Source organism: Dermacentor albipictus, chromosome 2 (assembly GCF_038994185.2).
Source record: "Dermacentor albipictus isolate Rhodes 1998 colony chromosome 2, USDA_Dalb.pri_finalv2, whole genome shotgun sequence".
Classification (NCBI taxonomy): domain Eukaryota; kingdom Metazoa; phylum Arthropoda; class Arachnida; order Ixodida; family Ixodidae; genus Dermacentor; species Dermacentor albipictus.
In genome coordinates, this window is record NC_091822.1 from 120,087,756 (window position 1) to 120,113,032 (window position 25,277).

Genomic DNA, 25,277 nt, shown 5'->3' on the forward strand with positions numbered 1-25,277 from the left:
ACGCGCTCGCACTTCCATTACGCTAAGCGCATGCGCAGTTTTCTGCCCGCTAGTGCCTTGCGTATACGATAGGCTCTTGCAAACGCTGAGCTAAATGTGTTTAGCGTTCCGTTTCCTTCCTTCTCTTTCTTTCTTTATGCTTTCGGTTAGCGAACAGTGACCATCCATTCTGCGCATGACATGGAGGATGTTAACATTGCTTTGTGCAGTTATGCAAAACCATGAGGCGCTGCCGTCGCTGTGCCCAGAATTACACTTTACTGCATTGCATGCACGCTGCCAGCCTCAGACAGCTCATTCTACATTCGGTACAGACGGCAGTCCTGTTAGCCGGTCTCCACACACACACTCTCTCTCTTTCCCCCTTCTTTAACTCCGCTCCTCGGTCTTGCTACGCCCGTATGCAAATGGGGAACGTGTTAAGTCTGTCGTTCGTTGCCGCCGGGTTAATGGGACTTAGTCGATGCGGACCCGTATGCTCACTCCGTGCGAGTCCTTCCATCGACGTTGCCATCCGACTAATGGCCCCCAGAAAAGCACCTCGTGGTGCGTTGCTGACGGACGTCGCGCAGCCGGTCGGCCGCTCTTAGGAAAGGGTTGCGTCGTACGCGTACAAAAAGGCTCGCCATGTGCGGCAACGTCGGCGGCTGATCGCGAATTATGCCGTCCGGCAGGCGGCGCTGATTGATGACGGGCGTGCGCACATCGGCTGCTGTGCCTCGCAGCCCGTCCCTGTAGAGCCATCGGACTAAGTGATGCCGTGCCGGGAAATAATAGCGTAAAACTTCGAGGAGTGCTTCTCGTTATTCCGAATGCTTGCCTGTGAGTTTACAACGGAGCTAAACATTGGTAAGGAGCTTCTGGAACCATTTCGCTTGGCTGGAAAAGGAAGAAGAAAAAACAAAACAGACACACTAATGGCGTCACGGGGTTGTGCGACAGGAGAAAAGGGTTGATACCTAGACGAAGAGATTGAGTGGACCGACAGATATTCTTTATTTTCCTTGTCTCGGGGCCATCGAGAATTGTGTAATCTCGAAGATGAACGGGCTGAGCATTTTATTACTTGCGCAACCTCCATTAATCAAGCTTCTAATTAGGAGAAGTGGAAAGATATCCTTATCGCGGGTGGTCACGGTCTGCTTGAGCTGTTGAGGCGCACGAAAGAGGAAGGAGGAAAAAATAACGACGTTGATGATGCAGAAGTCTTTGTATTGAGAAGTAGCCTTGCGACACGAAATGCAGCCAGAAGATTTTCATAGCCATTTTCTTTTTCTTCTAGAGTAACAGTAACGGCCGTAAAGACAGTAATTTATAGCTGTTAACATGGTGCAAGTTGTACGTTGTTCTATTTGCAGATTACTCAAGTTCAGGAAGGAAAAATAATCTCTGAGTTTCGTAAGGTCTCGTGCTTGCCAGCGCAGTAAAATACGTCAAAGGCTGAGATTGGAAGGAGCTATGCGGTGACTGTGCCTGAATATTGATTGGAATCAAGAGACTTGCCATTGTTTTAGTTGCTGTGAAAATACGCTGAGGCACACTTTAAGCCGCTTATGAGTCGGATGTTTAGAAAATACCGATAGGCCATTTGAGTTATAAAGAGACAAATTTTTGAGGTTCAGTTACACTACTTTCCTTAAGATGTATAGAAAGGCCACTGGTTCTGAACTTAAAGGTGCCCTGAACCACTTTTTATCAAACTGAAGAAAGGCATTTGGAGTGAAAATAGGCCATGTCAGAAATATTTTGTTGCAAAAAGTACTTCAACGCGTTCAGTAGAAGCGTAGTTATGGGTAATCAAACATGGCATCCGCTGTGCGCTCCCGTTTCTTCTTCAGTGCCTTGCACTGCGAAGGCTACGGCGGAGTTGGGTGTGTCCACAACGCTCCGCCTTCGAAATTTCACCGCGGCGCGCAGTTCAACTTTAATTTTGCATGTTGCGTAGACGCCACGACTTCAGATTTTGGTGCCTACCACGCGCTAAACGTAAGCCGAACACGGCTGTTCTCAGCGAGCCTCGCATTGCCCTTAGCCAATGGACTCGTCGCGGCACCCCGCGTGACTACAGCGATGACGTCAGCGGTGACGTAGATACAGCGGAACGTGCGACGCAATCCGACGTTGGTTATGTGCGAACGAAGCGGATACGTCGCTATGGTGGAGGGATTAGCGGCACACAGAGGCTGTCCGCGAAGCTTGGATTGGTGGTCAGTCCGGAATGGAGGCGCTACACTGACCTGAGCGCCGGTGTCGACGAGGACATCTCAGGGCTTTCCTCTGAGTGTAGAGAGAAAAGGACGAAGCGCGCGGACTGGAAGAACGCTGGCGCTGTCTAGACATGTCGAGCGAAGTGTTGGTTGTGGAAAAGTCGCCAACTCGCGGCTCGACTTGCGTGACCTATGAGCTCTGGGGCGTGGTCGCGACGGCAGAAAGCGGACTGGCATCTTGTCGGCGAGCTCGACCAGGTGGCGTAGGGTCGCATCATCCGAGCCAAAGTGGGCGCTATACAATACCGACCACATGGGGCGCAGACGGGGAGTTTAATGTCAATCGATGCTTCGCCTCTTTGCCAAGGAACTGATTCCTGCATTGTTTTTGGTCACGCGCTTCTCGAAAAGAAAAAAAAAAAAAGATGTGTGTCATCCGAGATTACACCGGAAGACATGTCCGTGCGTCTGGTGTCGCCGTAGTCGTCCCGGATCTGTTCGAAACGCCGTCGCGAATGACGGAAAGATAGCAGGTGCTTCCCGCGCATTTAGCTATTGTCGCGGATACATTGGATGCACTGCAACCTGCTCCAGATCCCATCGCGTGTGCCGAACAAATAGAGACAAACGCCGCAGCGCGCTGTTTCGCTGGGACGTGTTTCGTAGTAATAACATCTTTTGCGCGCGAACGTAGCGGGGTTCCGCTTTGGCATTTATAGCCCCACCTGCGCTCCCTGTTGACGACGGCGCCGTTGTTGGGATGCGATTCCGCGTTCTCGTACTGTTTTTATTGTTGTATTCAACACGACGACGCTGAAACTCGAGCTGCGCACGGCGGAAACGGTGATAGCAAACCGGCATTTTTTTGATGGTGGGTATTTTGCCAACAGACGAATGTGGAATAATGAAACGGCGCCGCGTGCATCCGAAGATAGCAGAGAATTTTAAAAGAGGAGTTCTAAAGTTTAAGGCGCACACTGAGCTTCACGCGGGCTCGAAATGCGCTACTCAGGAGTGACGAGGCTTCGAGCAGGGATCTGTAGCCCCGCTTGGCGTCTTAAGCTTCCACCGTCCTTGGGTCTCAAAAGTAAAGCGCGTAATAATAACATTAAGAATTTTGTTTTGAGATCCAACGCACACGTGGGAATCTAGGTAAAGCGAAGCTTTGGTGAAGCGGTTAGTGAAACGCTATTATACACTTGGTCAGTTCAGTCCTGCGTGTTTGGCGTAAAGGAAACTTTATTTATTTGTTAATAACATATTTGAAAACAAAACTGTATTTCTTCCTTTCTTGTTACTTATTTTAAACGTTCCGGCCGCTTCCCTGCGGCTATATGTCATAGTGTGCAAATTATACTCATCATCAACACGCGTCGATCATCTCAAAGAGCTAGTCATCTCAAAAAGCAGGATATGTAGCACCTGAGTTTTTTGCCAATTATTCCGCCGTTATGCGAGTGGGCCATTGTACCGCCCGCTTCTTGGTCGACCCCCAGTGTGGGCATGCGTCAGTGCGCGGAAACAATCCTTATGTGGGATCGTAGGCACGTCTCTTGGCCAATCCGGAGTTCATATTATTCATCAGCATAATCGTAATCAACACACGGAAATATTCGCAAAGACCTAATTGGTGGAACGACAAGCACCACCCGCGGCTTGGGCGATCCCTCCCCCCTTCTGGGCATGTGTCATTGTACCCGCCGCTTGTTGGTCAGCCGCCCGCTGTTGGTATGTGTCATTGCATGAAAATCATCATTTTATTCAACACGCGGACATGCTTCTTGTCCAATCCATAGTACGGAATTCATAATCACCATAAACAGGTGTCGATCATCTTAAGGATCTGTAGTTGGCGTTGGCACAATATGTACCTACTGCTTCATGGCCAATACCCCGGCCATTTAGGGTATGTGTCGTAGTATAGAAATGATCATCTTAATCAACCCGTGGCGACCATCTAAAAGTGAAACAGGCGCCACACAAGGGCCATTGCATCCTAGGCTGTAGATCTTGGGAGCTATAACTTGAGGATATTCCAAACTTTTCTATTCCAATTCTGCAATCAGCCATCCGCAATTGGTCAAAAAGTTTTCGCGCCAGCCACCCTTCGCCTGTCTGTCCCGCGACATGGCGAAAACAGCGAAAACGCCCCATTTTATATGATACGTATACACTCATTATGCACAATTTTTCCGAACGACAGAAAAAAAAATAATTATTTCTGATTTGATGCCTTTTTGGACATTCTCCTTCTTTCCCTGTCTGTCACGCGACGTCACAGAATCGCGAAAGCTCACCGCGTCAAAGTGACGTGTACGGGTTAAAGATGCAAAACTGAATTCCTTTCTTAATAGCCGGAGAGTGCTCCCTTCCAAAAGGAATAGAAGATAGCTGCCCATCGTTCTCGCCGGGGAGCTGCCGATGAGCATGGATCTATTTGCGTATAACAATCTTCTTTTTTTTTGCGTGTCAGTATAACGTTATTGAGCCCTTTGGGCACGTATATATGAGATCGCTTTGCCAACTCTTATTTGCTGAGGATCCGTCCTCGCGGCCTTTCTAAGCTTCCGTTGGATGCCGCCATGATTTTCAATCAGCCACCGCAAGCTAAGTAACGAGAAGCGGACCAATCGCAGACGCAGGCACCACCCTCCTCGTCCAGTTATCTACTTTCACTGTGCTGACCCTGAACCCTTCCCAAATGAGAGTGCTGCTCACCTCTTGTCAGTCAACTATATTTAAAAAAAATGCTCAATGTGACGTCCTATAATCGAGGCGTTTGTTTGACTGGTATTTTCAAAGAGCGCTGTGGGTTATAGGCCGAAGGTCGCGTCCTTGGTTACGTAAAGTTATCGTTAAGACATTGGAATGAAAACAGATTGGAATAGTTTTACGTTATAGGACCTCCTGACCCAGCTTATGCCGCTGCCAAACGTATCTTGTGCTTGTCATTGTAAGATGTATGTGGTTGCCGGCCTGAGTACTAATTTTGTGTTTACCTAGACCTCATTGCTTGTAAAACGCGACTGTGTTTTTCTCAATGCAGGACAGAGAGCAAAAAAAAAATAATAATCAGAAACTAAGATTGCGGCGTAATGCTAAGAGCATCAGGCTGCTGCGCTGGGGGTGGAAGTTCGAATCATGCAGCCGGACGTGTTTCTCTCTCTCCCTCTCTCTACTTTTTAATGTAAGGAGGAATCTACTTGGCGAGAACCGGTCCAGTGACCGACCGACACAGGTGAAACAATGACATGGTAGGCAAAGATAGTTTCGCTGTAACAATAAATAAATAAATAAATAAATAAATAAATAAATAAATAAATAAATAAATAAATAAATAAATAAATAAATAAATAAAGTGTTCATTATAACGTCCACGAGCAGGTACGGAGCCACCGTACTGGTGCACGGAAAAAATTAACACGTGAGGCAAAATGTGCAGAGAAGATAAATGGGGTAGACAAAACAACGCGAGATGGATGAACAAATAGGGAAACAGAATACGAGGAGGTAGGCATACAAGGGAGTTAATTATGCAACATGATTATCTACATATGTACAAAACACGGCAAATGAACCCCGAAATATGTTAATACATGCAGAATACTTATTACATGTCTCTTAGAGTCGAGCCATAGGACAGTCTCTAATACAACAAGGTTGCGCAAGAAATGCGGAACACTGCCTGGTATATTTTTGTGGAGCGAAAAATTACACATGATCAAGAAGCTTTGGGCAATGTATTGTATCACGGATCACATTATAGAGAAAGTTTTAAAAAAATGTCTGATTTAATGCGCTATAAATGTAAAGTTGTGAGTTGCGGTATATATGAAAGGGCTGAGCTATGGTAGCCAGAACAGCGAAAGCAGTGCTGGAGAATAGGTATCAGTTTATTTCGGACGCTTTCAATGAGGTTAAAATTAGATTTTCGCGTGCGTCCCAAATTACAGAGGCATACTCTAGTAGTGGAAGGCACACCGTAGAATACAATTTCAAAAAGGAAACGGGGGAGTGGAAGTCATGGGATATACGACAAACAATATCAAGAGCGCGAAGGCCCCGTTGTTTCACATATTCAGCGCGTGAAGAGAAGCATTGAGTTTTGTCGAAGTACAGCAATACTTTTCATTTCATCGACCCTGGGCATTGGAGCATCCCGACGAGTCTACGAAAATTGGACAATATGTGTTTCCGCGTATAATTTAATAACATAGTTTAGGAAGCAGTTAAGGGCAGCTTGTTGTCTCTGCACCAGCTTGAGAGGTGACTGCAGTCGTGAACATGGTTGACGGTCTTAAATAGCTTTAAGTTGTCGGCACATAAAATGAATGAAGAGTGTTGAATTGCTGAAGAAATGTTCATGAATAGTGGGAAGAGAAGAGGGCCAAGAACGGATTCTTATGCAACTCTGCGAGTGACATCATGGCTAACAGTGCTCTGTTCTTTATTGCCAACGAATCACTATCTATTGCTTAGGGAATTAGATACCAGGCCAGTGATGGAATAAGGTACGCCCAATTGGATTAGCTTTGTAGTCAGAAGCTCATGGCAAACTGCATCAAACGCTTTACTTAGGTCAAAGTAAATAACGTCTAATTGCCCTCTACTATGTACCATACTGGAAGCATGGGCTCTCAATCAGACCAACTTCATTGTTGTGGAGTGGCTTGATTCAAAACCATGCTGTTAACCTATTAAAACGTTCTTAGCACTAACAGAAAGGAGGGGATTTATTACAGATCAAAATACTTTTGACATAGCGAAGAGGATGAGAGCAGCCGATTTCCGTAGGGGCACTCCTGCTACCTTTCAAGATAGCGGAAAGGCACCGCACTGTAAGAGACAGTAGAAGATGAGTGTGAAAAAAAGGGGCAACTATGCTTTCGTAGGTCTTAAGCAGTGCAGGAAAAGGAACGTTTGAGAAGCTTCAGGTTATTGAAAAGGTCTTCATTGACTGATCGTGTAGACACCATGCCAGACTGAGGAAACAACAACAACAACAACAACAACAACAACAACAACAACAACAACAACAACAACAACAACAACAACAACAACAACAACAACAACAACAACAACAACAACAACAACAACAACAACAACAACAACAACAACAACAACAACAACAACAACCTAGCTATATTTATTGCTCTATATTCGAAAAAAAACCCCATTATATACAGACATTTGCTCTCTACTCTAATCCATGAATATTTTGATTGAATTTACTATGATATCATCTTGCAAATCATCACGTGCCTTCAGCAGGAAGAGTACACCATCGAGTTCCCCCGGTGGGCGCGGCGCCGAGATCGGATGCGAAGACGAGGTGATAGAATAACTTCAAAAGAGGGCAGAGCCAGCAGTTTATAGCTCATGACCTGATAGTTTATCCAGGTGAATTACTTACAGGGGGCGCTGATCATGAGAAGTAAACTTACAGAAGAATAAAAATAGGTTGTAGTGCATACGGCAGAGAGTACGAAATCCTGACTGGGAGCTTACCACTGTTGTTGGAAAGAAAGGTGGACAGTCATTGCATTCCACTGATGCTAACATAAGGGGCCGAAAGTTGAAGGTTAACAAATGAACTCGGTAACAAATTAAGGACCGCGCAAGGAGCGATGTTAGGCATAACGTTAAGAGACAGGAAGAGAGTGGTGTGGATCACAGAGCTAAGGGGGTAGCCGAAATTCTGGTTGACATTATGGGAAGAAAATGGAGCTGGGCAGGCCATCTAATGCGTAAGGCAGGTAACGGTGTGCTATTAGAGTTACAAGATTGGGACCAAGGGACGGGAAGCACAGCGGAGGATGGCCGAAAACTAGGTGGGGTGATGAAATTAGGAAATTTGCAGGCACAAGTTGGAATCAACTAACGCAAGACAGGGGTAATCGGAGATAGCTGGTAGAGGCCTTCGTCCTGCAGTGGACATAAAGATATGATGATAACTGGTGATGATGATAGGATAGTTGCGGTGCGAAATATGTGGCGAGGAACACGCAATAACTGTCTCTTGAACTGCGGCTATGTAGAGGTCAGCTGTCGCATCTCTGTGTATATACGTAAAGCCCCGCTTGCTTGGTAGTGACGCTAAATTTGCAAACAAGCAGTTACGGGAGCGAACACAAGGTATAGCTGCGCAATGAGACATAGAGAACAAACACGAGCGAATCTCGGAGCTTCCGTCTTGCCAATATATGCGCAGGATCTGTTCCTACATTATGGCGTATTCTTTGATTGCCTTGTCACATGTGAACTAAATATCTGTTTTTGTGCAACGTTAGAGACGCTGATAAACAATATACCATAAAGTAGATCTGTATTATAGTGTACACTAGATAATACATCTATATGTAGCAAACGTGCTTGATAGGACAATAACAACGCGAAAACAACGATAGCCGCAACTAGCAATGAATCTCGACGAGACGTTGATAAATGAAGCAAGCCCGGTGGGGAAGTACACCGAAATACACCTCTCTCCCGAAAACGACGCTACTCGAAAGGTACAGAAGAAAAGCAACGCGCTCCTGTCGGGGGAGCAAAGTGGACAGTGCGCATTGTGGTGCTAACTAGGGGCACGATGATGCTGAGAGTTCGGGAAGAAAGGCGGAACAAGGAAGGCACTTGAGGAGAATACCGTAATGAGCCCGGAATCGGGAGAGGCGGGAAGCGAAGCAATCGTTAGGGGTAATGGTGATAACGACTGACTGCGGCCGCTCTCCACCGATGCCCCATTTATCAGAGCTAATTGCCGGCACACCCCCGCCACTGGGAGAAAACGGCGACTTCATTGACATGGTAGCGGCGGGGACCGTGTCGGCGAGGAAGACGTTCACCGGCGCCGCCGGAACGGACCTTAGTGTACGTCCACGTGCACGGTTAGAAGCCCCAGCGGCGTGAACGGATAACGAAAGCGATCAGGCCGTAAAGTATAAGGCAACCACATCGCAGCCCTGAAGAGTGCTACGAGATGAGGATAGCAAAGGGGGCGGGGACGCGGCGACGACAGAGAAGAATGGCGGCGGTATAGAAACAAGCAGCGAAATTGCCCAAGCACTGAGAGAGAATGAGTAGGGATGCGAGGTAGTGACTCCGCAAGCACAGGGTACGGGTAGAAGTAGACGTACAGCACCCTAGAGATAGTGGAAAGCAGGAATGTGAAGATGTACAGAGATAAAAAAAATAATTTCGGAAGATTTTTATAACGAATAACGTACACCTGAAAACTTTAAATGCTCAGTAAAGGTCACAAACCTTACGAATCATGGACGGGACGTCCTGGAAAAGGAAAGGTGTGGGTGTAGGGAAGTAAATAAAAAAAAGCACCAGAAAAGCTGGACGGAAAAATAAAGGAAGCTGACGGTGTAGATCTGGGAGACAGGGGAGATGAGGATAACATAGAAGTAGGTAAATTAGGAAAAGAAGGAAGGGCACCAAAAGAAAGAGAAGAAAGTGAAAAAGAATAGAAGTTTAGAATATATTTGAATGCAGAGTGAGAGAAAATAAGCGGGGGCAGGCGGAGGAGGGAAGAAGTTGGGAATTTTCTAAGCAGGCACAAAGTAAGCTAATGAACATGAAAGATAGACATTTTTAGAAAAATACAAGGCTAAAGATTCGGCAATAGTTCAGTAATACAACAAAAAGGAAAAATAAAGGTAAGGTAACACAGAACAATCATCCGCAAGTAGTTAGCCGTTGAGTTGCCTCCCAACCTTTCCCTCTTAGTTTCTCTCTCTTTCTCTCTTGTCTTCAAACACGCAAGCATATACACAGGCTAGTGCTTGTGACGATACTTTCAAATGTAGAAACTGTATTAACATGGCTGTACGCTTACATTTCAATGACAATTACACGCCGTAGCCGTTAGCCTTGTCGTGCTGCTGCCCATGCGCTTCCTGCGCGTGGAAGATTAGGAGGCCTTCAGAGACGCGAACGGCGTTTGTCCCAAAAGGGAGATGGAACCAAGTGGACGTGCCGTCACGCTGCGCTCAGTCGACTCTGCGCACAAGCAGGGCAGCGTTTTGACTATCACTGCTGGTTTGAGCGCTGTACGCACACGCATGAGCGTTCCTGCTCAGCAGCTGTGTGCGTATCACACCGGGATGGACCTGAAGACAAATATTTTGAATGCTTACCATTGCCGACGGTACTCTTTCGGTCCCATCTCCTGCACTCTCCAGGTGCGATAACTGTAACGTCCTTGGCTCCTCACCTTGGCTCCTAACGCTCCTCACCCTGTCATCCTTTTGAGATGCTTTCAGCGCAAAGGTAAACCTTGTTATCGCTTTGAATGATTCGCCTTCGGACGCATCTGACACTTCTTTCTTTTTTTTTCGTTCAGTCTTTGAATGTAGCATAAATCCGCGAAAAGCCAGCGAGAAGACGACGATCCCGCCGCAGCTGGAGGCTGCAACGAGGAGCGATGACCAAGAGACACAACTCAAGGCCATACAGCAGGTCTCGGCAGCTCTAGAGTGGCGGCGACCGCGCGGAATCGAGGAGAAGGCGGACAGCACCCCCAGGAAGGGGGCGGCGGCCCTCTTGGACCCGCGGAAGTAGCACGAATCAAGACCTCGAGGAGTACAACGCACGAGACTGACGTAGTGGCCGCGTCGCGGTAAAAGCCTGACCTCCCTGCGTGGAGGGAGCCTAACCGACTCTGTAGGCATTTTCAATAAAGTTGTTCTCTCTCTCTCTCTCAGTCTTTGAATCGGTCTCGAGAATCAGCATCGCTGCAAGAGAATTCTGCTAAAGACGGGTAGATCACCCTGCTATGGTGTTGGGGCACAATTGTTCAAATCATACTGTGGGGACGCGTTTCTTCTTTTTTTTTTTTTGAGCACGCCCCGAGCCAGGCGAAACCCTAACCTACAACATAGAGCCTGATAAGAGACAAATGATTCTTCAAAGTTAAGAAAAATAGTATGGACCGTGATCTTCTACACTTTAATGGTGAGCTGCAATTTTAGGAACTAGCGGCGCTATAACCTAAAGCTATTCCAAACTTTTTTATTCTAATTCTGCAGACCCCCACTTCGCCTGTCTGTCACGCGGCGTCAGGGAAACCGCGATAGCTCCCTATCTGATATGACGTGAACAGACTGATTATGAATGATTGGGGGGAACGAAAGAAAAATAGTTATTTCTGATTCGACGGGTTTTCGCCATTAGCCCTCTGCTATTGGTCAAAAGTTTTCGGGCTGCACCCACTTCACCTGCCTGTCACGCGACGTCACAAAGCCGCGGAAACTCACCGCGTCAAAGTGACGTGTACGCATTAAAGATGCATTAATATGCCGAACAAAACTGACTACTCGCACCTGCCGGAGAGCTCGGGTTTATTTGCGTACAATAAAGCTTCTTTGCGTGGCCATGTAACGTTTTTGAGCGATTTCAGCACGTTTACGACTTCGCTCTGCGCACTCTCCTCTGCTGAGAACCCGTTTTAGCGGTACCCCTATCCTTCCGTTGTACGCCGCCGCAATTTTCTACCAGCCACCGCAAGTTAAGCAAGGCAAAGCAGTCCAATCGCAGACGCCGCCACCGTCCTTTTCATCCAGTCATCTATCTTCAGTGCGCTGGCTCGGCCCCATCGAAACCCTCTCCACTTGAGCGTGCTCCTCGCCTCCTGGCAGCCAACTACAAACGAAAAACCGCTCAATGTAGGCAATATTATTCATTTTGAAAGCAAGGAAAAGTGACTTCCTATAAACTAGGAGAGCGTTTGATTTGGCTGTTCAGGCAAGGCTGCGGGTCACCGCCTGATACTTGCGTCAGCGGTTACGCAAATTTGACGTCATTATATTGGAATGAAAACATATTGGAATAGTTTTCCGTTATAGGGCCCTAGGTCTTGGACAGTGTTTTGACATTAGCATGAAAGAAATCCAGAGAAAAATAATTCAGGAATGGTATTACAAAGTGAAATGCAAGTAGAAACAGAAACATGATATAGGATGCGAGAGAGGCACCGGAAAATTGTTAATTTATTCGTGGTGTAGCTCTTGCAAGCGAGCGAGCGAGCGAGCGAACGGACGGACGGACGGACGGACGAACGAACGAACGAACGAACGAACGAACGAACGAACGAACGAACGAACGAACGAACGAACGAACGAACGAACGAACGAACGAACGAACGAACGAACGAACGAACGAACGAACGAACGAACGAACGAGCGAACGAACGAGCGAACGAGCGAACGAACGAGCGGGCGAGCGGGCGAGCGGGCGGGCGACCGAACGAACGAACGAACGAACAAACGAACGAACGAACGAACGAACGAACGAACGAACGAACGAACGAACGAACGAACGAACGAACGAACGAACGAACGAGCGAGCGAGCGAGCGAGCGACCGACCGACCGACCGACTATGAACATGAACGACCGAACGAACGACCGAACGAACGAACGACCGAACGAACGACCGACCAACCGAACGATCGACCGACCGACTATGAATATGAACGACCGAACGAACGAACGACCGAACGAACGAACGACCGAACGAACGACCGACCGAACGAACGAACGAACGAACGAACGAACGAACGAACTGAATGGTAGGAAAAGAAAGGAGGGTATAACAAAAAGTTACCGACCGACCGACCGACCGACCGACCGACCGACCGACCGACTATGAACATGAACGACCGAACGAACGACCGAACGAACGAACGAACGACCGACCGAACGACCGAACGACCGAACGAACGAACGAACTGAATGGTAGGAAAAGAAAGGAGGGTATAACAAAAAGTTACTAAGTGCAATCGCAAACATTGACGTGCTAGCGAGCATGGCGGTCTTACATTTTCTACTGCGTCATCCCATTTCTATGTCACTTTGGGAGCATTGGCTTCGCGCAAACTATGTTCTTTTTTGTGGCATGACAAGTTACGTTGGTCAGTTTAGGCTTTCGTTTCTGTTGGTGTGTTTCATAATAACAGCAGTGAATGTTCGCGAGAAGTCGCTTACTGTTAAAAAAAAGTAAGAAAAAGCTACTGCTCCTCTACGACTCCGAAAACAGCGTTACAAAGAGCATGAGCGGATTCTCCTGTTTTCAGATTTTGCTGTCCACCCAATTTACCCGGTGTAGTGTGCTTGTTGTCGTGCATCACCGGACTGAGCGCCATTTTAGCTGTAGAAAACGGATTCCCGTGTCGGCGCATACGGGAGGCGATTTTGGAGGTAAACTCTTTTCGGTGTGCATCTCACGTCGTCTCGGGGTCGTATGCACCGCCGCGAACGCCGAGTCAAAATTTGCGAGGCATCAATACCGTAAAAGGGTGTTCTTTTTCTTTCATTCCCTCCCTCCTCCCTTCTTTTTATATGCTCCTTTTTCTTCACTAGCTTTGCTGCCCTTTTTACGTTTCCCATCCATCGAGGAACAAAAAAGCTTATTCCCAGGTGCATGTCACCTTAAGAACGCGGATGTTATGGCGAAACAGAGCACTAAAAGGCTCTAGAACGTGCATAGCAACAATATTTGAAAGCACAAGTGCATCGCTTCATAAGATCTAGCGAAATGCCGTCCTTAAAAAAAAACACAAAAATAGAGGTATGAAAGATTTTAGCTCCCTGTAGAGGCGCCGGCTACTGCAGTACTCCAACGTGCAAAATAAAGAATGAAGAAAAAAAAGCACCACTCTACGAAAAACAAAGCTATAGCTACATACAAAAAAGCATTTCGAAGTTTGTGCGAACATACTCAGGAGAAAGCTTTTTGTCTGTAAGTGCTCTTTGCCACTAGCCGTCTGTGTTCATCAATAACACGCCCTTGATACCATTTTCAGGTAGCTGCTCTTGTGAACAGTTCTATGCCAATAACATTTCTGTGAATCAGAACACATGTTTACTTAAGCTACTGTAACAGGCCAAAATAAGAAAAAAAAGAAGGCTGAGGCCACTTGGCTCGACAGACAACAGCGTTCATAATGTTGCTCATAGGTTGTGTCACGGGACATTCAGCCAGCCATGCCCACGAGGATTCGAGAATCGGCCCGTCACGTCACTATCCCGACATGAGGAGGGAAAGAGATAAGAAGAAGGCAGGGAGGTTAACCAGAATGACGTCCGGTTGGCTACCCTACACAGGGGCAATGGGAAAGGGGGAAAACAAAGATAACAGGGAGAGAGAGGAGGGAAGGAAATTGCAGTGAGTTCGATGACGTGTGTGGCCTTACAGAAATTGCATTGATAGTCACAAATGGTCGCACAAGCCCGTCGTCCATAAGAAGCACAAAAGTGCCTTCACCGCTTTATGGGCCGACGGGTGATGGGGGCGGTGTTCCAGCAGCTGCACAGAAAGCGGCCGATTGTCCAATTTTTGAAAAGCTTTGGCAAGTTCTTGTCTCTCAGGGGTGTATCGTGGACAGTGACACAGCAGGTGGTCGATGTTTTCTTCCGTGCCACAGACCTCGCATGCTCCACTGTCAGTCACTCCAATTAATGTAGAGTATGCCTTTGTGAAGGCAACTCCTAACCAAAGGCGACAGAGAAGCGTAGCTTCACGTCGAGGAAGTCCGAGTGGAGGCCGGAGTTGCAGGGAGGGGTTTAGTGACATAGTTCATCGGTAGCCCATGGTCTAAACGGTTAGAGTGTCTGGCTGCTGTTCTGAGGGAACCGGGGTTAGAAACCAATCGTCGTGCCAAGTTGGGTAACTGGATATGTGACATCGGGCGTGCGCCGGTTGTCGGTTAACCCGTTTCCACCAACTTGCGTAACTGTTATTTTCCAGGGCTTACGCGTCGCTCTTCAATGAAGCTCTTCCACCGATATTGTAGCTTTCGTAATACTCCGCGACCTATAATAAACCATAAACCATGTAATAAACCAAGCTTCTGATAGCATTTCTAAACTCGTAGCTCCTCGTTGTGTGTCAATTTGCTGTCATTAGGTTAAAGATAAAGAGTAAATTTTACCTACTTGCAATTGCATATCCATCTCCGCTCCGCCTGTTCGTTTCACCTTTATAAGACCCTTCTTGTGGACGAGGTAGATTTACAGGGACAACTTGCGTGAAGCCGGGAGGCACAAGGAAGCACTGCCCCGCCCCCCGCCCCCCCTCCTTTGTGCTACGTGGCAGTGGGCCCATTAGAAAAGAAAAACGCCATGCGCTTTCTTGCGCAATCTACGGACTCCATTTATACAAGCAAACGATTTTTACAGTGGCTAGAAGCGTCAGGAAACATGAATGCTTCCTTTCACGAGTTCTTAAAAACAACAATAAAAAAAGAAGGAAAAACTGGAGCTTGCAGTTTCGTTCGGAGGACGACACAGCACAGTATTAGAAGACCACACGAAGCAAGGTTCATAGCGTTATCATTTGTATAAACGACAGTGCGCATTCGCTTACTGGTTAAATTAACAAGCATGGTATCACACGCGAACCAACAAACATGAACATTGCAGATATGAATCAATGACCGCAAACACTCGCTTTCACAACGCTGGCGGCTTGAAGAGCAACGCTATAGCGGTGAGCAAATTCCCAGGCTTCGTGCTGCCCCTGGCTTCAACGCGAACTAAGTGTGTGAGAACACCGTGCACACGAGGCCATCAACCATCTTAGCGCACCTACCCCTGCACCCACCGCAGATTACCTCCAAGATAACGCACCCGCGGCCGCCTTCTCTCCCCTTTCCCATGCGCACGCGAGAAGAGCCGCTCGCCAAGCGACCACCCTTCTCGGCATCTTTATGGGCGATGGTTAAGACGGCGACGTTGACGACGGCGGCGAAATTCGCCTGGAGTGTCAGTATAATTGCTATTGCAATAAAACAAGTTCAAAGATAATTTTTGTGTGTGTGAAAACATGACAAATATACGTTAAGGGCAATGCAAATGGAAATCTTGAAGTGCGTATAATAATTATGGGCTAAACACAAATTCCTAAACAATTGTTTTCGTCCTCTTTAGGGGCGTTACATCAAACGCTTATGAAGTTTCTGTGCTGCACTGGGAAGGCCAGACAGGGCAACAATTTCATCTTTAAATAAAACTGAGGGTCATGCTTTGGCTGTCATGAAGCGAAAGTTTCAAGGCTGGGGGGTATTTAGTTGCACTTAAAGTAATTACCGAAGACTTATATACTCGAAATTTTCATGCGTTATACGATGATTGTAGATGATATTGCCGGCCGCCTTTTTCAGCTAAGCTAGGCACGTTGTTTACGTTTTGTTATGGAAGGAAGCATGTAGTGGGTGGCATATGTGATAAATGCTTAATCTGGGGAGGCTAATGTGTGTTTTAGTAACGGCGCAGAATTTAATTTTCCGCCTACGGAGAAACATAGATGCCACGAAGACCAAATTTAAGCGTTATATGCGGATAAAAATACGAAACGGACGAGTGATATATGCATGACGTGTTAAAGTGCATGATTTAACTACAGGAAACTTAACTTGGAAGCATAACTGCTCGATAGAAAGAGCTTGACTAGATAATAGATGTGATTACGTAGCACGGACTGCATATATAAAAATGTTATTATTATTTTTGACCTCAGTGGCTGACCCAAGCCGCAAAAAAATTGTAAAATTAGTTGTAAGCAGCCACGACTGCCATCCAATCTTGATGTTGGACAGTTAATATAGAAGCGGGCGAGCATTTGCAAACAGGTGTTACGAATCAAAAGCTTTGTAAACATCGGCCCCGAAGCTTTGCAAATTGGGGTTCTGGTTGAAAAAGTGGAGCCAAATTGAATATGCCCTGTAATGCGCGAGAGGTGAACGGGGATAGCAGAGCTGACTTTTTCTGGACTTTGCGTACTTGTGTCCTTAGAGCCATGGAAAATATCTTAGGCTAATCTTTTACGTACTTTTCGGTCTTCCTGGTGGGACACGGAAAGCTCAACGTTCCTCTGACTTTCCCGCCATTTGATTCCTGTATTACAACTCGTTTCAAAATGATCGATTATCAGAGTTTTTCAGAGTGCAGTTAAATTGTACTAAGCATAAACGAGAAAGTATGCACAAGAACCAGCGAACCTCGTATTGCCATGCTAGCACTGATGCTTGTTACACTTATCCATGTACACCCGGAAAATGAAAGTACAATACGATGGCTTTTAACAATAGGGAATCGATGCAGGCAGATGTGCATATTGTAGGAAGTTAAAGAAGCGAATTTTTTTTACGTGAATGCGTTTCTTTGTAAAACTATCTCCAGTATGGCAAAAATATAGGTATATTAGGTAAAGTGGCAAATTCATTCAGACTTATCAAACAACCAATATTTTGCGACGACATAGATTTAGGTTAAGAGAACACTGAAAATCTTAGGCACCACTGGAGAGTCTCTTCACTTGCATCTTAGGAGAAAATGCTGTTGTCCCGCTTTAGTCTTACTATGAGAACATTCGCGCCAATATGAAAGCGCACGCGTTCTTCAGTCGTGGATTCACATGGTCCTTTTTCCTTTTCGTTTTGCTCGCTCTTCAAACACCGCCCGTAGCGTCTTGTCTTCGGGTGAGTGACGCTTTCACTCTAGAGACCCATTGTGCATTTAGGCACTGAAAATGCAGAGAGAAAACAGATCCACGTACACATGAAAGGACCTTTCTTTTTCTTCAATACTAACGTTTCGCAATTCCAATGGATAATAATTTGCCGCTTTAAAAACATGCGCACTGAGTTTGGGGGACGCTGTACGAGAAGAGAAAAAAATAAAGGTAAGCACTTCTTCACCGCCACTCACATCGAATCCAGCGACTTAGCATTGTTGTTTGCGCGCAATAAAATTTCAATTTTCCTTCGTTATAAAGAACTCAAAAATAGCATTTTTTTATCTGCGCAGAACTCAGCGTTTTGTCCAAGTACACGCGGCAACTACGAAGTTCTTACTTTGTGGGTATTTAGTTTCGTTCATACTTCGCCGAGTAAAAACCTTCTAAATATACCGCGACGGTGAACGGAATGCCCCAGGAAGCGCGGTTATACCCGAGTCGTAAACTCCCCACGTTATTAAAAATTTACGAGGCCGCAACAAATTCTTGTTCGGCGCATTCGCCCGGGCGAGCGCGGAGTCTGGGAGCAGACAACCTCGGCGGCGTGGCGTGCTTTCTTTCTGCTCCTCGAATCGGGAGGGACGAGCCGAGAAAGACGGCTAAAAAAAGGTTCAAGGGAAATGCATGGGAGTAAACGTTATTTCACCGGGGAAAGTAAGTGCATTCGAAGAAACTTGCTGTCACGTGAGCCGAAAATGGCTGCAGGGCGCCGCGTTATGAAGCGCAAAATGAACAACAACGACAACAGCAGCAAAAAGGAAAGGTAACTGTGATGATGAACGCGCAGTTTTTAGTGGCGGGCGTGGTCTGGAAAGGGAGTGCGGACGCTCTAGCAATAACCTTCGCTCTGCGTTCTCTCGGTGACCGTAATTATTTATGGCTGGAAATGCTCTTTTACGGGTCACTAATGTTCGCAAATGCCATTTATGCGGGCTCCGGAAACCATAAATATTAATGTCTCGAAGTGCATGTTTTGCGAGTCACTAACGTTGTTATTTGGTCATTAGGCACGAGCGCTGAGCGGCAGTTAATAAAAAGAGCCATATCACGCTTCCCCCCGGTTTCACCTTCACCGCACTTCTCTCCGCGGCAACCGTTCCTTGTTTGATTTCTTTGAAACAAAGTACTTCTCAGGAAATATATAAGCCTGACCTTCTCATAATTATCCCCTCCCCTCCCCCCCTCTACTCCTTCTAGACTCCAGATTTTTAGCAACCATGATGCATTTCTGCATTTCGTTGGCTAAAATTGATTTTCGCAATGTACACTCGGCTACAAAATTTTTACGGAACACGAAATCTGAGAAAAAGCTGAATATGTTAGCAGCCTCACAACGCAGCCTAGTATTTACATTTACAGCCTCTACCAGTATATGTGAACAACAATGTAATGTTCGGTTTTACTGGCTACTTATACGGGCTGCTCGGAAATTGAACGTTTTTCTGAGATCCCGCAGTCCGTTAACTTTTGTGGTTTACTGTACAGCAATATAGTTTCAGCGTATTATGAATGTTGTCAGTTGATCAGTTGATCAGTCAAATTTACCCATTGGAAAAGAAGGCCAACAGAGTGTATAGTTTAGGCTTTATTACAACGAGCTGATTCTGTCGTGGAACCTAAATCGCCACAATAATAGTCCAGACACCAGGTACAGCGTCTGGTTCATAAGCATTTATGAAGTAATAAATCAGCTCACTCAAAATAGTGCACGTACAAAAATAAACAAAGAAGCACACCAACACGTGGCACACTTCGTCGTTCTGATCTTTTTCCGCGTCGTTTCGTAGCTTTTTGCGTTATAATGGAAGATCAACTAGCTGAGCTCATAGTAAGATGACAGCGTAGACATATTGCTCTCTCTAGCAGAACAAAGCCAGTAGTGGCGCTGCTTCATTGTAAGCCTATTTTTTCGACAAGTTGCATTACGCCGCCACGGCTATAAACGCTGCCCATATAGACCATCTTCATCGCGCACCTATGGGAGTCACCCTGCCGATTACGTGGTGACAGGCCTATTGACTGTCTCAGCGGGCCTCCCCTGCTGCCTCCGCTTACAAGTGCAGTGCACGAAGTTGGCGTGACAAAGGTAGGCGCTGTTTCGGCGTTTGTCGCCGAAAATGAACGTGTGAATAATACAAAACTTTGGCCAAAGCTTCAGAAGACGTGCAAATGTCGCTTATCCTTCCGAGCTCATTATGCCTCGCCCAAATGTTACGAGTACTGCGGTACACTGCGCTTGCTAGAAAGCAGGACTAGAAATTGTTTTTCAAGACGTAGTGGCACGTACTCTCTGCCGCCATATTAAATCAGGATTACTGTCCTTGAATAATCGTATACTTTATTTGCTTGCGGTGGCTTGGAAGCCACAGGATTGTCATGTTTTTGATTCAGTATAGCGTTTTACGGTGCGATGCCATTACATGATTGATTTCTTAAGTAATCACACTTGGGAATGTGCCAATTGCGCGCTCTGCGCCGGGATCCGAGCTGAAAACATGCGTGTCTTGAAGCTGTGGAATACCTTACAAAAAAGGTGTAATATCGTTCGTCAGTTTGGAAAATTCTTACGTAACCTATATGTCTAATAAACCACGCATTGGCTGCGGCGCAGTCTCTAACGAGTGCATCCATATCTACAAAGCGACTGTCGGTCTCAGTCAGTTTCAGTGAATGAGGCTGGATTTTAGTGTAGACCAGAAGAGAAATATGTACAGTTTCCAGCGAGTGTGTGCTGAATTTGGGTGCGCATTATTCGCACAGCTTCTTTCTTAGATAAAAAATATTAGCAAAATCGTTTCACTACACTAAGACTTTGGTTTGAGTTAGACGACTGTTGGGCATTGTATTCCTGTCCTGTAGTGACAGGAAACATGGACGAAGAAAACCTTGGAGGACAGTTAAGCAGAGTTAGCAGAACGCTCTTAACGAGTGGTGCATCTTTTTTAGATGCTTCGCCATTGTGAATGCAGAACTTCGAAAGGAGATCGGCTTTCATTACGCAGATATATGCGAATATGCGAGAGAGAGAGAGAGAGAGAGAGAGAGAGAGAGAGAGAGGGGAAGGGGAAAGGCAGGGAGGTTAACCAGAGGGGAAGATCTGCTTTGCTACCCTACGCTGGGGAAAGAGGGAGGGGAAGGTAAATAGATAACATAGTAGAGATAAAGAAATAAAGGAGCATAGACACACAATCACAATCGGTCACTGTCACCGCATACTGTCTCCGCACAGCACAGTAACACTTGCAGCATTATGAACATCTGTTCATGCTACAGCCGCTTGTCCAGTTCTGTTGCCCTTAAAAACTGCAGCAGTGCCCTCGTCACCCTCTGTTGCGATGGCTTGTGATGGCGGCGTTTTAAAATAAGTTCCTCTGTTAGAGGTCTTCGGTAACAACGAGCTATCGCGGTTGCGAGCGATCGTCTCTGTGAATTATAGTGAGGACAATCACAGAGTAGGTGCTGAAGAGTCTCCTCGTTACCACAGTCATCACACGAGGCGTTGTCGTCCCATCAGATTCGGAAAGCAAAATACTTGGTGAACGCCACCCCAAGCCATATTCGACAAAGCAGGGTGGCTTCGCGACGGCAGAGTCTAGCTGGAATGCAAAGACGTAGAGAAGAGTCTTGGTTGTGCAGCCGGTTGTTGTGAAAACTTCACGCGTCCCACAAGGAGAACGTGATATCACGGCTGAGCATTCGAAGTTTTCTAGCGGCATCTGTCCTTGATAATGGTATCGGCTCCTCTTCGTCGGCTTGAAGAGCTGACCGCGCAGCGTTATCGGCATGTTCGTTCCCTATGACGCCGCAGTGACTTGGAAGCCACTGAGACGTCACCTGGTGTCCTTTCTCAGTCAAGGTATGGATTAATTCTCTAATCTCGAATACCACTTGTTCGTGTGGTCCACGCCGCAGGGCTGATAGCAAACACTGCAGTGCTGCCTTCGATTCACTGAATATTGACCATCCTCGAGGTTGTTCTTGGCTGACGAGACGAGGTGCAGCGTGAAGAGCTGCAAGTTCCGCAGCTATCGGTGTCTTTGGGTGACATGTCTTGAAACTAATGGTGGTGGCTTTCAGTGGAAAAACTACGGCGCCAGAGGAACACTGGAGAGTTGCCGATCCATCGGTATAAATATGTACGTGGTCGGTGTACCTCTCGCGCAAAAGGAGCAGAGTTAGTCGTTTAAGAGCAGGTGATGACAGCTCAGATTTTTTCCTGATACCTGGTACGGTGAGGTGCACTTCAGATCGAGCCAAACACCATGGAGGAATCGAAGGCGTAGTTGCCGGGTGAAGCCTGATGGAAGGCAGGTGTAATAATCAGAAATCGTAGTACAAAATGATGCTTGCGGCCTTTCTGACGGTAGTGTTGCCAGATGGTGGGAACGGGCACGGGCAACGTGCCTAATGTGCACTCTCAACACTTCCGCCATAATGTGTATTTCTATGGGTTTGTCCCGGGTGATTGCAACAGTCGCTACTGTAGATGTGCATTTTGGCAAACCAAGACAAACCCTGAGAGCCTGAGTTTGAATAGCCTGTAGAGCGCGAAAATTTGCCTGGCAAGTGTTGGTCAGTGCGGGCAAACTGTATCTCAAGAAGTCCAGAATAAGAGCCCTGTACGATTCCAGCATTACATGCACTGACATTCCCCAAGTCTTTCCGCCCAGAAACTTGAAGAGCTGGGAGATTGTTGTCAGATGCTGTTTCAAGTAGGTCACGTGCGGGCTCAATGAGAGATCTCTATCAATGATTATGCCGAGAAATCTGTGAGTCTTCTCATAAGAAATTATCTCGCCATTTATTGAGATGGCGTAGGGTGTCATTGGTTTGAGAGTGAATGCCGTCAGTGCACATTTGTCTGACGAGATTTCAAAACCTTGGTTACGGAGGTATATAGCTGTCAGAGTAGCAGCTTTTTGAAGTTTTGCAAGTATCTGAGGACGTGTCACACCTGAAGTCCATATACATATGTCGTCTGCGTACATAGATATCTTGATCGCTGCTGGCAGATGATCAACAAGACAAATGAGTGTGATGTTAAATAAGGTAGGGTTTAATACACCGCCTTGAGGAACACCTCGGTAGGTGTAGTGTCGTGCTGTTTTACCATCGCCGGTACACACAAAGAAATATCTCATAAAAAGGTAATGAGAAATCCATTGGAAAACTCGACCACCTAGGCCAACCATCTGAAGAGCATCGAGGATAGCCTGGTAAGATACGTTATCGTATGCCCCCTTGACATCCAAGAACAAAGCTGCAGATAATCTTTTGCGTGACTTTTGATGCTGGACATAAGTAGCAAGAACAACAACACTGTCTACTGATGAGCAATCTCGACGAAAACCAGCCACGCTATTTGGTAACATGTAGTGTTCCAAGTACCACTCCAAGCGGGCAAGGATCATCTTTTCTATTATCTTTCACACACAGCTGGCCAGCGCAATTGAGCGGTATGAGGTGAGTTCAAGTGGGGACTTGCCTTGCTTCAGGAGAGGGACCAAGCGGCTTGTATTCCATTCTTCGGGTGCCATGCCATTTTGCCAGGATACGTTGCATAGATGTAACAGTTCTCTCCGTGCGCCATCACTCAGCTTTTTCAAGGCGTGGTAGGATATTCCATCTGGTCCCGGGGATGAAGAACTCCTGCATAGAGCAAGCGCTACTTCTAGTTCCTCAATTATGAAAGGAAGATCCATGCGGCAGTCACGTGAAACAGGGATGTGATTGGGGGCTGGAAAGCCTGGACCGGTTGCTTGGCCAGCGATCCCAGTACAAAAGTCTTCTGCAACATCAGCCTCTGGTCGCCCCTGGAAGAGCTCCAGCGCTTTGAAAGGCAAGCGTTGTTCAGGGAGGGAACGTATACCACGTATGGTTCTACAGATATGGGAAAGCGTTATTCGGGGGTATAGTGACTGGCAAAACGTTGTCCAACGTCGAGATGCAAATCTATCCATGGGACGTTGAATCTATGCTAGAGTGCCACAGTTGTCACTGCACTAACTAGAAAACAGGCTTTGTAAAGTGTGTACGCGTACAGCATATCTAGCAGTTTTTTTATGTAAGAGATTTACCGTCCTCATACAGCACAGAGTGTTATGAGGGGCGCAGTAGTATATGCTGGGGCTTCAGGTTAATTTCGACTACTTAGAATACTTTAATTACCGCGCACATAAACATAAATCCCTCACAATATTACCTTACTAATGTACTATATAGACGCTATACAAAGTCGCGCCGCGTGGTTTATCGCCTCTGATTATAACCCTGGATCTAGCGTGGCAGCACTCAAACGCACTCGCTCTCTAAAATCACTTCAGTTCCGGCGAATCATCTCCCACCTCTGCCGCTTGCACTGTTTTTCATTTTTTGCCCGCAGTCGCGGCACCCTTTGCATTCTCGGCATCTCGGTCTATCACACATTCGTGTACGCACGTCAGCAGTCAGCCACTTACTTCCTCCCAATAGCCTTGCGGAACACCCTTCCTGACAGCACCGCTTCGCGCAGCAACCGAAAATCTTTTGGGACAATTTCAGTAACATTTACTAAGACACAACCCTCGTCATTACTTCCTTCCAACTCACATGAACACCGCTAAACTGATAGTACACACAGTTGTTCTTTCTCTTTAATGGTACCATTACGTTACGAATTCATATTTCCGCACTAAGATGTTTTACGCACGACCGTAGCTGGCCAGCTCGTGAAATCAGTGGTGTCTGTCTGAAGCCGCGAAGCAAGCGAACGAGGAAGGCCCCTGGATGTGAAGAGAATCGCGTGCCGGGGAAAGCACGAGGGAGCGCGCCGAGCGCGCGGCAAAGTAACCCCACCCAGACGAATGCGTAGGTAACGTTGAGCGAAGTGGGGATGGAGATACGAGGCGAAGCGTCGCGAAGGAGGAAGGTAGACGTAGGCGCGTTGGGTTGACCTTCTCTGGTAGTAGCTACAGGTTTTCTTTGCCATGCATGCGTACCTAATGCACCGTACCACGTACCGAGTTCGTCTCGTGGTAACATCGTGCTCGTGCGCCGTACGCTGTGTGCGCGAGTGAAAGCGGGCGTCGGTGAACCGACGATGGCGGCTCAATCTCGCGTGCGCAAGGGGACGAAGCGCACCGTATTCCGTTGCGCGCATGGCAACGGAGGAGGGGAGGGTGGGGGCGTTGTTCCTTGGCCGCGCGCGGTCGCGCGGGCTTTATCTCGAAAGCCATATGCTTTGGGGGCACAGTCTAGGTGGGCTGACGGCTCGTAGCTCTGCGTGCGCTGTGTTCTAACCCCTCAGTTTGCTTTGAAGCGATAAGACAGCCCAAAGGTCACTTCGCTCGCGGCTGTTGCCGCGATTCCTTACGCCAGCATTTTGACGGCGAGTGTCCGCGGTCATCGAGTGTGAAGTGTTCATGCTTGCCTGTGCGCGCTGGCACTTTGCTAAGTAATTTAGATAGTAAGCGAATACTCACAATGGGGCGTTATACTTCGGCGGCTGCTGCGTATTGCGCGGCCGCGCAAGCCCTGTCTTGAATACGATCTGCGTTGCGGACAGTGTAGG

General features: G+C 47.0%; 1 protein-coding gene and 1 long non-coding RNA gene across 3 annotated transcripts in view; one reads left to right on the top strand and one right to left on the bottom strand.

Moving 5' to 3' along the window:
* Positions 1 to 25,277, top strand: part of LOC135914717 (chondroadherin-like) — a 660,669-nt gene that overhangs the window by 56,971 nt on the left and 578,421 nt on the right. The gene's annotated exons all lie outside the window — the stretch shown is intronic.
* On the bottom strand, positions 6,920 to 10,479 carry LOC139055528 (uncharacterized). The gene is made up of 3 exons (XR_011511831.1): positions 10,352 to 10,479; positions 10,051 to 10,214; positions 6,920 to 7,043 (listed from the first exon to the last, which is right to left on the bottom strand). It is a non-coding gene; the product is annotated as an uncharacterized lncRNA (long non-coding RNA).